This window comes from Orbicella franksi, chromosome 9 (genome assembly GCF_964199315.1).
Source record: "Orbicella franksi chromosome 9, jaOrbFran1.1, whole genome shotgun sequence".
Lineage (NCBI taxonomy): Eukaryota > Metazoa > Cnidaria > Anthozoa > Scleractinia > Merulinidae > Orbicella > Orbicella franksi.
In genome coordinates, this window is record NC_138153.1 from 3537742 (window position 1) to 3549793 (window position 12052).

Here is a 12052-nt window from a genome sequence, read left to right on the forward strand (position 1 = left end):
ACCTGAAAACCGCCGAAAGTCGTATGATGAAATCCATTTCCTATGTTGAATGAATCTGAAATTCAAATGAAGTTAATCGCCTTCCCTTGTTTCCACAAAGGAGAAGTCAAATACAACAATATAATAACTCTGTCAATTTAACTTCAATGGCGTTTAAACGCTTTCAGAAATTTTCGGCAATCCAATTTTGAACTTGATTTTTTTAAATATCACTGTCAATCACTTTGCGAAGATTCCGTTGGATAATCGTTAGAATTAAGAATATCACGCGATTTAGAAGTACGATTTTAAAGCAGTGTTTTAATCTCAGAGAGAAACAGCAGGACTTTGATCATTTTAAAGAGTCCTATATCATTTATTTTGATAATAAATACATTCAGAAACAAATATAATAAACGATTTTTCAAGTGTTGAATATATTTTTTCACTGAAAATACTTTTCCTACCTGACAGCCGCACTGTTCTCACACATTGTATTGCGGCAGTATATTTGTGTACCGGGGGGTTCTCCCTCTAATGGCCTAAACGGGGAGACTCCGCCCGAAAGGGATACCTTTTTCAGGCTTCAGGTATATAAAAGGGCAGGGATTTCACAAGTTGACGTATATGGAAGGGTAGGGAAATCTGTCATTTGGTCATTTAAAAGGGCCTTTAATTTATATATTTCGAACAGACGCACCTTGTGTCTGTGACAAGATTTCCTTTTTGGTGATTTATTTATAATACGGACCGGTTATGAAAGCATGTGAAGAAGATACCTTTTTTCAATTAAAGGTATACGAAAGGGGTACTTATTCTGTCAAAATGGTACACAAAAGCCGTAAGGGGTTGGACCTCCCCGTATAAAACTTTGTAGAGTACCCCCCGGGGATGCGTACGTGCGTGTTGTATTCGGCGACGCCTTGTCTAACCACAGCAGAAACAACACATAATGCTAAGGAGCCTAATTCCTGCCAGCTTACGTTCTAATACGCGAGAATAACCAGTGCGATTTTTCCTTTTCAACTAGATTAGGAGCTAAGATGTTTCACACAGCTTGTGACACTTAGTTTATCTAAACACACAGTCGTCTATAAGCGCTTTACGTTTATACTAGATGTCGATCAATGAAATAAAACGCCTTCTTGTCATCAACGCCAACTTCCTCTGATCTTAATTTGAAAAGTTATGATGTTGGCCCACGTAACTTATCTCAGATATATTGTAGCTGCGGCTGTTGATTGATTCTTTGAACAACTGATTTATGTCGAGGCGTACAAAGTACAAAATGTTACTATTCGAAACCAGTCGGCAAGCTTTTCGTTTAGGATGCCCAACATTTAATTACTCCAAATATCCACATTTTACTTTTCAAACACGGCAAGTGCAAGTTTTCCGCTTAGAATACCCAATATTTCTCAAAATGTCCAAAATATATAGCCAAGTTTTTCCCGCAGGATTCGCAATATTTCTCAAAATGTCCAAATATTACCATGAAACCCAGAGCAAGTTTTTCTTAAGGATACACAATACGTTTGTTAAAAAAAGCAACTACAGCTGTGGCCTTGGTGTCTTCACTGACCCAGGTCCCAAGTTCAGCTTGGAAAGTTCAGTCTTCTGTTTCAGTAAACCTTGCTACAAAACAATTCAGGGAGTTCTGTTCTCTCAAAAAAAAGCAGTTACATCGACAAACTTCTTGTCATTATGTCTCTTGCAAGAAACTGAAGATAGTCAATCTAGGGGGCTGAGCCTGAACTTTATAATTAAATTAACTGTTAATGTGAGATGGAAAAGTTTCCTGATTGCTCTTTTGAGACAGTTTTGAAAAACTAGATGGGCTGTACGTGTAAAATCAATTCTATTCTAATTTTATGCGCACAGACACCTGATCTGGGTTATTGCAAAGGATCAGTGGCATTAATATCGATGTTGTGTTTCCAGGTTGGATTCGAACAAAGCTTGATTCTCTCAATTCATATTGCACGTGTGTATGATCACTTTCCACAACGAATGAACAAAAATTAAATTCCTTATCCAAATTTCAGCATTGGGAGCGTTGTCAGTATATTATTCAAAATTTCATTTTTGTTAAAGCCCTGGCAGAATTGAATTCTTTTGAGAACGATTTATAGAAATATAAGTACTGAAAACTCTCAGATTGCTAGCTACTTTGTCAACTTTGCCCCTCAACCGGCTGGATTTAAACCCACGCATTCAACGCAACCTTTACCGTGAGCTTGCATGAAAAATCTTTGAGATTTTCCGTAAACATTTCTACTACTCAGAGCCGTACGTATTAGTTTCAGATACTTTCGGTAATTAACGTGAGAGAACTGAACCATGTGAGAACCAAACGCTTCGAATTCGGCCCACTCAAGTTTGTGTGTCTTGATCTGCTGGTACGTACAGCTGACTGACAGTAATCATCAGGTGTTATGTTTGCCAGAAAATGTAGACTAACTTGACAACAGCTTAACTATTAAATAGCTACTAATCAAGGTTTACATTAATAACGGCCTCTGTGTTAGTTTACAGTGTCCTTCTGGTTCGTGCTATCTAAACGCGGTGTCGAAGTCTTCTCAGACAACGTAATTCATTCAGGGACTATTCCAGAAATTATGTTTTCCGCAATGCCATGTTTGTTTACACAGAACTAGTCTCTTACGAATACCCACAAAGCTCAGTATAAGTGGCGATTTTCTATGATTTTCCCACTGATTTGAGGGCAAATATTTGATGAATGCTAAACCTGTCTTTCACTGTTTTCTTGTATTTTTTTTGGGGGAGTTTTTGTTTATGTTTTTTTGTCTTTGCAATCACTGAGTAATTAAAAGACTATATTTTTGAGTCGGAATAGCACTAAGAATATATAAAAAGGCTATTTTTTTTCCCTGTTTACTGCTGGAATTGGATTAACAAATAATTTGAAACTTCTAAGAATCTCCAGGTGTGAGGTAATTAAAGAGTTATATACCGGTTTGCTTTGCTTTGTCTAAGACACAATTGAATCACTCAATATGTCGATGAATAAATGTACTGTTGTCGCAAAGTTTAAAGCTTCAAGAAAAGTCTTCTTGGTATTATTTTAAACCTGGCATGGTCTCAAAAGAATGTGAGAAACGATTAAACTACACAGGTCCGCTAAGCGTACGTAGATCTTGGAATTGCTGTCATCTTTTCTATACTGGCAAATTCTACAAAGTTAGCTCAAGGCCAGCTAAATGATTGGCCCAAATTGTTTCAGACAAGATTAATCACAGTGTTTCATGCTGATTACTATGAAAGTTGAATGGCTCCCACAAAGTGGCAAAGTTTATGTGTTTTCAATGTCAGCTGATACCAAAATAGCGTGCCATGTCCCTGGCACTTCCACTAGGCAAATTAGTCCGCGAGGAAAATAAGCGGTTTAATTTGGTTCTATATCAATCATTACATAAAGAAGGATTGATTTTCTTTTTTTATCAGTTGTAATACTTGATATGTATTTTTAGCATATGGATATTCACTAAAAGACCGCATACAATCATTTTTCACACAAAAAAAATTTCTTAACAAAGTTTGAAACTTAATTTAATTTTAAACTGAGAGAAATTAACCCCTTAATGTCCCTTTGAAAAGCTAAGGCAAGTACAAGGTGTTTGCACTTGCCATTGAAGAAAGGGTATAGAATAAACATTGAGCACCGATGCGATGAAAAGCCTGCAGGAAAAATTTAACTTTTAGTTGAAAGCCGCGAGAGGCCCACTGAATATATTTTGACTTTGATTGTTTTCCTTGATCCAAATCAAAACGTGGGAATGAGCCAAGACATGCATGCATGTAGTAAGAATATTGCACAATAAGAGAAGCTGGCCCTACTTGAGGACGGTCTATCCGTTCAAACCATTCTTTAGCGTCCAGGATATTTTTCACTTGATCGGTAACGTGTGTTTTACTGTCACTCCATCGCAAACACAGCTCGACCGTAGTCAGACTTCAACTAACGTTTTGTCTTCATTACCTTTAATTTAAAATTTACATCCACGGCCTCTGTATTTTACATGCAGTCTTCTTCTGGTTCATGCTATCTTAACACGGTGCTGTTTGAAGTCATCTCAGACAACAGAATTCATTCAGGGGCTATTCTAGAAATATTTTTTCTGTAACGTTAGATTTGTTTAGACTATACTTGTCTCTCATGATTATCCGCAAAGCTCAGTATAAATGGCCATTTTCTATGAGTTTTCCGTCTAATTCGACGGCAAATATTTCTTTTATTAGGTTTTTTGAATTTTTTTCTGCTTTCTTTTTTATGGGGGGTTGTTTTTTGTGTGTTTTGTTTTTGTTTTTGCGCAAACTGATTAATTATAAGGCTTTTTTTTTTTTTGCGTCGAAATAGCGGTTAGAATACACGGCAAAGATATATTTTCCTTACGGCTGAAATTGGATCAGCAAGTAATTTAAAACTTCTTATAGGAATCTCCTATCATAAAGTAAGTAAAGTTTCCCTTGTTTTGTCTATACGACAAGACTGAATCGGTCAATATGTCGATGAATCAATGCACTGTTGTTCGTATTGTCGGGGACTTCATCAACTTCACCAACAACAGTTTATTTCAGTACTACCCTCACCCAGACGGATACGATCACACCATACACGGGCTGCTGATATTTCTGGGTTCAAACCATTTACCATGTAATTAATTTACCGTTGTCAAAAAGTTTAAGCTTCAAGTAAAGTCCACTTGGTAACAATTTAAACCTGGTCTTCAGAGAATGTGAGAAAAGATTGGACTGTATAGGTCCGCTAAGCGTACGTGCATCTTCGAATTGCTTTTTGCGAAATTAAAATGGTAAAAATTCAGCTAAAAGAATTTAACGAAAGTAAGCAAGGTCGATCGAGCAGCGAACTTTCCCAAATTTAACAATTAAGACAAGGTTATAATCGCAATTTTTCATGATAATAGCTGCCAGTGCCGAATGGTTCCCACAAAGTGGCAAAGTGTGTCAGTTGATACCCAAATAGCATGTCATGGCCCTAACTCTTCCCCTGGGAAAATTAGTCTGGCGGGGAAAATTTTACGGTTTGGCTCTATATCAGTTAAAAAAACTGCATATAAATAGTCCTTTTTCACAAAATTAGTTGTTAACAAAGACTTGAATTTATTCAATTTCAGGGAAAAACAACCCTTTTACATGCCCCTTCGTAAGGTTACAGTAGATATAGAGGTATTTTGCTCTTGCCAATTGAAGAAGGTTTGGAGTAAAGATATAGTACTGATGCAATGAAAACCTGCTCGAGAAAGTGCGCCCTTCAGGCTGAATTGGCAAGAGGCCCACCAAAATCCAGAGGTTATTTATATTTTGGCTTTGATTCTTCTCTCATCCAATCAAAACGTGAGAACAAGTCGAGACATGCATGCATGAAGTAAAAGTATCGCACAATGATAAAAGAAGTCAGCCCTTCTTGGTAACAGTGTTTCGGTTCATACATTTCGTAAGTGTCCGGCATGCTTTTTGCTTGATCAGTAATTGCAAGGCAAACCCAGAGACCATATTAATTGGGATGCGAAGCTTGTACAATTAAAATTTTAATTTATGTTTTGTCTCAAATGTAAAATTTACATCAACGGCCTCTATATTAGATTGCTTGGATGAAAGAATTCAACCAGGGTCTATTTTAGAAATATTATTTCCGCAATGTAAGTTTTGTTCAGACGAAACTAGTCCCCCATGAATATTCGCAAAGCTAAGTATAAGTGGCGATTTTCTTTCCTGATTTTCCCTTCATTTCAACGGCAAATATTTTTTGCATTCTTACATTGTACTTCTTAGCTTCCTTGGACATATCTTTGCTTGCACTTTTCCGGTTTTTTTTTTCGTTTGTGTTTTTTGTATGTGTGTGTTTTTAACCTTTTGCGTACTCCGACTAACCATAAGACTATATTTTGACTGGAATAGTAGCTAGAATGTATAAAAAGGTATTTTTTTTTGTCTGCTGACCTTGGGTAAGGTAGTAATTCTAAACTTCTAGGAATTAGGCCGGTATAATGTAATTAAAGACCAATGTAACGTTTCGCCAAGTTTTGTCTACACCGACATTATTTAGTCGACAACAGCACATTGATTCATCATATAAATATGTCGATGAATTGATGTACTGTTAAAGGAAAGTTTAAGGTTCAAGTAAAGTTTTCTTGATCTTTAATTTATTTAAACCTGGCGTCAAAAAAATGCGAGAAAAGATTGACCTATACAGGTCCGCCAACCGTACATGCATCTCCGAATTGCGTTTTGCGAAATTAAAATGGTCCAAAGCTAGCCAGCTAAATGATTTATCACATGGCCTATATATTTGATAAACGTATAGTTTTAAGGAAAGCAAGGTCGATCAAACAATGGACTTTCCCAAGTCTAATAAGACAAGGTTACTCTCGGTATTTCGTGCTAATAACTGCCAATTCTGAATGGCTCCCACAAAGTGGCAAAGTTTATACGTTTTTAATGTCTTCTGATACCCAATTGGCGTGTCATGTCCCTAACTCTTTCACTGAGTAAATTAGTCCGGCGGCAAAATAGGCGGTTTACTTCTATATCAATTACAATATTAAAAAAAGACTGCATATAAATAATCATTTTTTCTCAAAAACATTTGTTGACAGAGAATTGAATTTATTTAATTTCAGGAAAAAAATAACTTCTTTGAATGCCCCTTCGTAGAGCTACAGTAGATGTAGAGGTATTTTGCTCTTGCCATTTGAAGAAAAGGCTTGGAATAAAAGTATAGCACTGATGTGATAAAAACATGAGGGAGAATTTTAAACCTTCAGGCTAAATTGGCAAGAGGCCCACTGAAATATCAGAGGTTATTTATATTTTGGCTTTGATTGTATTCCCATCCCGATCAAAACGTGGGAATAAGTCGAGACACGCGTGCATGTAGCAAGAATATTGCGCAACTGAAGAGAGCTTAGCTTAGCCCTGGCTTAGCCCTTCTTGAGAACTGTCTGCCGATGCCGGCCGGTTCAAGCCATTCTCACGTGTCCCAGATACTTTGTACTTGATCGTTAACGCGCTTGTAATTAATGTCAATTGCATATTGATCAGGATGTGACGCAACGTAATCCCTTTCCAAGTACGATAAAGCGTTTAATTAAACAGTACTTTAGGCTGGCCCACATCCAAATTAAATCATTCTTTTATTATAGCTTTTCTTTCCTAAAAGTCAGCCTGTCTCTCTCTCTCTCTCTCCTGCAGTGCACAGACAATTCTTGTTTACAACAAGGCGTAGTAGTGAAAATTCAAAATTTCCTAGAATCGCAATAACATCGAGAAATATTCTCCTTATTACAGGCAAGCACGTAAAAAGTCAATAGAAAATTGCTTTTACTTTATTTTGTCAGTCTAAGACTTCCAGAGAGTTTTAATAAACTACCACTACTACATTTTGTATCAGAAGCTTGCCGGGCTTTTGTGTCCTGAATCTCTGTTCCATCTTGCCAGTTGACACACCCTACGACCAGTCCCCCCCACCCCCACTCCCATGGAAACTTAACTCAACTGAACAGGGCGTCTAGCTACGCATGTGTGCTGGAATCTAAGTTGTAAGTTAAATTTTCAGCATTTCTCACCACTCAGTTAAAATTTCAGCCCAATTCTAACTTTGCAGAACTCGCACCGCTACAGCACTCCGGTTCCAGCGCCCGTCTCCCTAACCACCCCGTCCCCCCACTTCTAATGCGAGGGGCTCCAGCCGGAAAGGGACCGCCAATTTCTTCGGAGGTAAACTAAACGTTACGTAATTAGATGTACTTTCAGATGATTGTACAGATGTTAGGGCCTAATAAAACAGATGCAGCAGACGTATAATACAAAGTTAACGAGTTAAACATGTCTTACTGCACTGAGTAGAAATTCACACGCCCTTTATTATTTATGTTTCTGTTCGTTGCGATAAGAGTTGTGATGACAAATAGAAGGAATTAGTTGATTGGAAGAAAATGGCTGCGGTTAGCTCTACAGTTCGTTGATTACTCTGCCGATCTAACATTTTCTGTTTTTAGCGGTTTTCAGTAAGACGACGAAAAGTGAACTTAACTACATTTTCACGCCGAAAAGAATTTTAAAATCGACGAGGATGTCATCGCAAAACCGAAACAGCTTCAAGTCTTGCGACCTGACATGAGTGAATTACAACTGATTACGATTTAAGTTTGATTTGTTAGCGCAGGAAATTGATAAATTAGTAACACGTTATCAAGGTGTGTATAACATATCTGGAAATTGGAAAATCGAGTACCAAGGACTTTGTTGATTGAGAAACGTGAATTTAACTTCTGTTTCCTGTGATAAAGAATGGACAAGAATGCACTCCTTTTTTAATTCTATATTTACTATAGCAAAGAAACACAAAAATGTATTTCTTTGACATTTAAAATGTGAAAAGTAAACGCATCAAAAATTTATAAAATCGGAGCCCAACAAGATCGGAATCTGCGAATGAAAAACTAAAGCATGCATCTGAAATAAACAAGACTGCCGGCTCGTTCACTGATTTGGCAAATTTTCAGTTCTCTGCTAACAATACAGCTAAACCGATCATGCAATGATACCCTTGTCTTGGAGATATTGTCTTCCCTCATTACAAGATAAGCAATATTTAGTCGAAACTTTACCGTACTTCGCGTAACTCGTTAATAATTCAGATCGTTTTGACCTACTCGTAAATCTTGAACCCTACATAAGTATAAACTTGGGTCTTTGAGGCCTATCTGAGCTCGGATAATCATCAACGATAAAAGCATTATTAAGATAAAGAAGTATAAAGTACTTTATGCAAGTTGAAAACCTCGAAAACGATACTAACAGAAGGTAAATATCAGTCAATGTCTTACCTCACGTTCGTATCACTCTGATGAAATATGGCGTTAAAAGAATTGAACTCCAGCGAGTCCGGGAGAGCGTCCTAACTCCGGTGTTTTGCCAACCACACGTTTTTGGACAAACGCGATACAAACACCGGGTACGCCGATACTACAGACTTGTTTAACTTCGTGACAATGATGTATTTGGCGATGGATCACTAGTGTAGCTAATCGAGAAACCTCGGACAAAGATTCAATATTGCGGAATCCAGGCAATCTGTCTATTTGCGGTTGTGTGAATCAGACCGTGGCATGCTAGGAAAAAATATTACTGCATGCGATGATCGCCTGATCGACATTTCATGAATATGCAGTGTGTCGGGTGACCCGAGGTTAAAACTCGACGAAAGACTTAGTGTTTAATTTGCAAGACATAACTCTCAGACATCAATAATTCTTTGTCAAAAACACCTCTTGCCTAATAACCATTGGTGAACTTTATTGAATACTTGTTATTCGCATGAAGGGGTACGAGCGACAACAATACATGCTGGGCTAAGTCAGCCCGATGAAAGTCAAAACGATAAGCAACACAAGAATTGATGTTTTTCACTCGGAGGGAAAATATACATTGCTAGAATACATTGAATCGAGTGTTAACAAAGGTAATTAAAATCATTTTAAGAGGCCGCGTAGAAGAAAAGGAATTTGTGAGTAATTAATTTTAAAGTCATTAACATGACAAATGTTTCTAGCTTTCTTTTTTGCTACAGTCGGTCTTTTACTTACAAATTAATCGCCCCGCATTCTTAAAGTCTTAGCCAAACAGTGGTGAAAGCAAGATTAGTCAGTCGGCCGCTTCGTTAAACTCGCTTAAGAAAGTAGGTATGTCACGTCCCCGAAATTTAAATTTGACCTGAGACAAAGGGAGAACTTGACAAAGAAGAACAATTAAAACTGGTCTGAGAGAAGAGGCCAATATTTAAGCCTTAACATATGGGTACGCAAGGGTTTCCAAAAGTTAACCCAAAACTTTGATGGTGAAAGTTCTCAAAACACTTTACTTTGGTTTCAAATTGTATCATACTGCCATGTAGAGGTATTTTTCTTTGAGTTCGGAGATAAAAACAGGGTTAACGAGCAGATCAAATTTAGAACAATATCATGTCAAAGTTAGTTTGCTCCTGTTACATGATTTGTCCATACTAAGAACATATCGTAAGATATCATAGAAATGAACATGCCGTATTTATGTAAGAAATGTCACAAAATGTACACTTAGAGCTCTTTTCAATAGTTCTTTGCACTTTAAAAAGAATTCGCCTTTGACGGTATTGAATTTGAAGTTCCGGTTTTAGTTTGTAAACTGCTGGACGCAAAGTAGTTCTTTCTTAAACATATAGTCAGTCTGTAGAGAAAATCGTACGTGTAGGCAAGAGCATGTTGGCTCGTATTGATATTTTTCGTAAGAAATGTTGAGGGCCAAGAAACCTCGGCCCTCGTGTCGTAGTTGAATAAAACAATGGAATTAGCATACGAAACGCTTTGTGCCGACCACTTTACTTAGCAAAACAATTTTGAACAAACAAAACGCTTCTACTTATGGCGAAACAACTATGTCAGACACCGAAAAATGCCGGCGGAACGCTCATAAAACGCTTATGTGGCGTGCATGCTAAAATCTCAAGGTGTTAACTTACGCCCAACATACATAGCATGTTAACGGGCACAGAATAACATAAGTCGACAGTTCTTATCTAAAACATATAAAACAATAAACATCACAATACAACAGATCCGTCAGATAAAATTGATTAACCGACTGATGGAGTCCCACTTACTCATGAAGAAATTAGTATCGTGCAGTGAATAAATGCGCAATTGGCTGACAGATTTCCTCCTAGACCTACCCACAACGGAAATCTACGTTGTGCAATTGTGCCTCGGTCTGGAAATTCCATTCCAGCGTAAAACAAAATTTCTGAACGTCGGCTTAAAGTCGTGCTGAGACTCGGAATGAAACAAATATTTTGGTCATAAAGAGAGAAAGCTCATGGATTTGCTACCAGAAATCGATTATCAAAGGAATTCGATAAGTAATCGTTATGATCAATCTAATAAGATTACAACGTTATGTCGTTCCTTGCTAGTGAACGTGTACAGATGAAATTCGAATTTTTACACTGAGTTACTTGCAAGAAAATTCAGATATCGAGATACTCTTTCGAAGATTTAATCCACAAAAGCTACAACAACATGATAAGGCTCACTCACTTTAAAACGACACTTACCTTTTTATTAGTGGTTTTATCTTACGAATGGTGTTGTAATAAGCACATCCCTTGAACCAGGTGTCCCACAAGATGCGTGATCCGCGATCGCTCAGTGCTCGCTTCAATTCTTCGTCTCTTCAGCACACAATAGAAATGAAAATTGAAATACCGTTCCACAGACTCCAAGATCCTTGTAACACGAGGTGATTATTTTATCAACCGGAATCACATTGACTTCCAAGGTTGTTCGCACTCACTTTACTACGAAAACACGCACCGGCCGTGCGTGCCGACCATGCATACAGTAAATTGGTTTCCTGATCGTTTACCACTTCCACACAGGGAAACTTCAGTGCGGCATATGAGTCACACACTACGCTTGCTCAGCAAGTTTTACCAAACAATAGAGGGAGTAGATACAAAAGTATGCTTGATTACCTCGAGACAAAGACCTCGTACTCGACCCCGCTTTTCAAACCGAAAGGCTTCGCTTCATTCCTCTTGCGGTAGGTAACTTCCGGCCAGAATGCAAACGAGTTCCGGTAAAGACACTCTGAGTATAAACTTGCAAAGTCTGTCGGCGTTGTTTATGTTAAGCCGTGCGTAAGTCACCGAGAAGACTCGAAAAAGACAACCTGTTGATCATTTTTCCCACCTTCAGAGAATGAGACTTTCTCATATTTCCACCGTCTCGTTTAGCCGTTATAAGCACGCAGCAAGTCTGGATAATATGAAATCATAGGTTCGAAAAGAAGGCCCGGAATTTTGACCTTATAATTCGAGCATTTACCACACGATTAAACACCGCGCGTGACTGTAATGTGTTTCCTTAAAGGGTTTGTTTTTCGTCCAAACAAACCTTGTGTATGTGAGGTCTGGAGAAGTGTGGCCGGCGCGGGACAGTTCGTTTGGATCGCTTTTAAGGGAAATTTCCTGTTTCGATTCACACAGTTTTAG

The 12052-nt window shown here is 37.9% G+C and overlaps 1 protein-coding gene across 3 annotated transcripts in view; it reads right to left on the minus strand.

Moving 5' to 3' along the window:
• Window positions 1-11693, minus strand: part of LOC145497691 (protocadherin Fat 1-like) — a 38311-nt gene extending 26618 nt beyond the window's left edge. The window contains exon 1 of one of the 3 annotated variants that reach the window (XM_081477519.1): window positions 11114-11693. The gene's annotated coding sequence lies outside the window, so the exon portion shown is untranslated. Of the gene's footprint in view, window positions 1-2; window positions 4210-8852; window positions 11041-11113 lie in introns of those variants that run through there. The other 2 variants (XM_081477521.1, XM_081477522.1) reach the window with 2 other exon arrangements.
• Window positions 11694-12052: the final 359 nt, after the last annotated feature.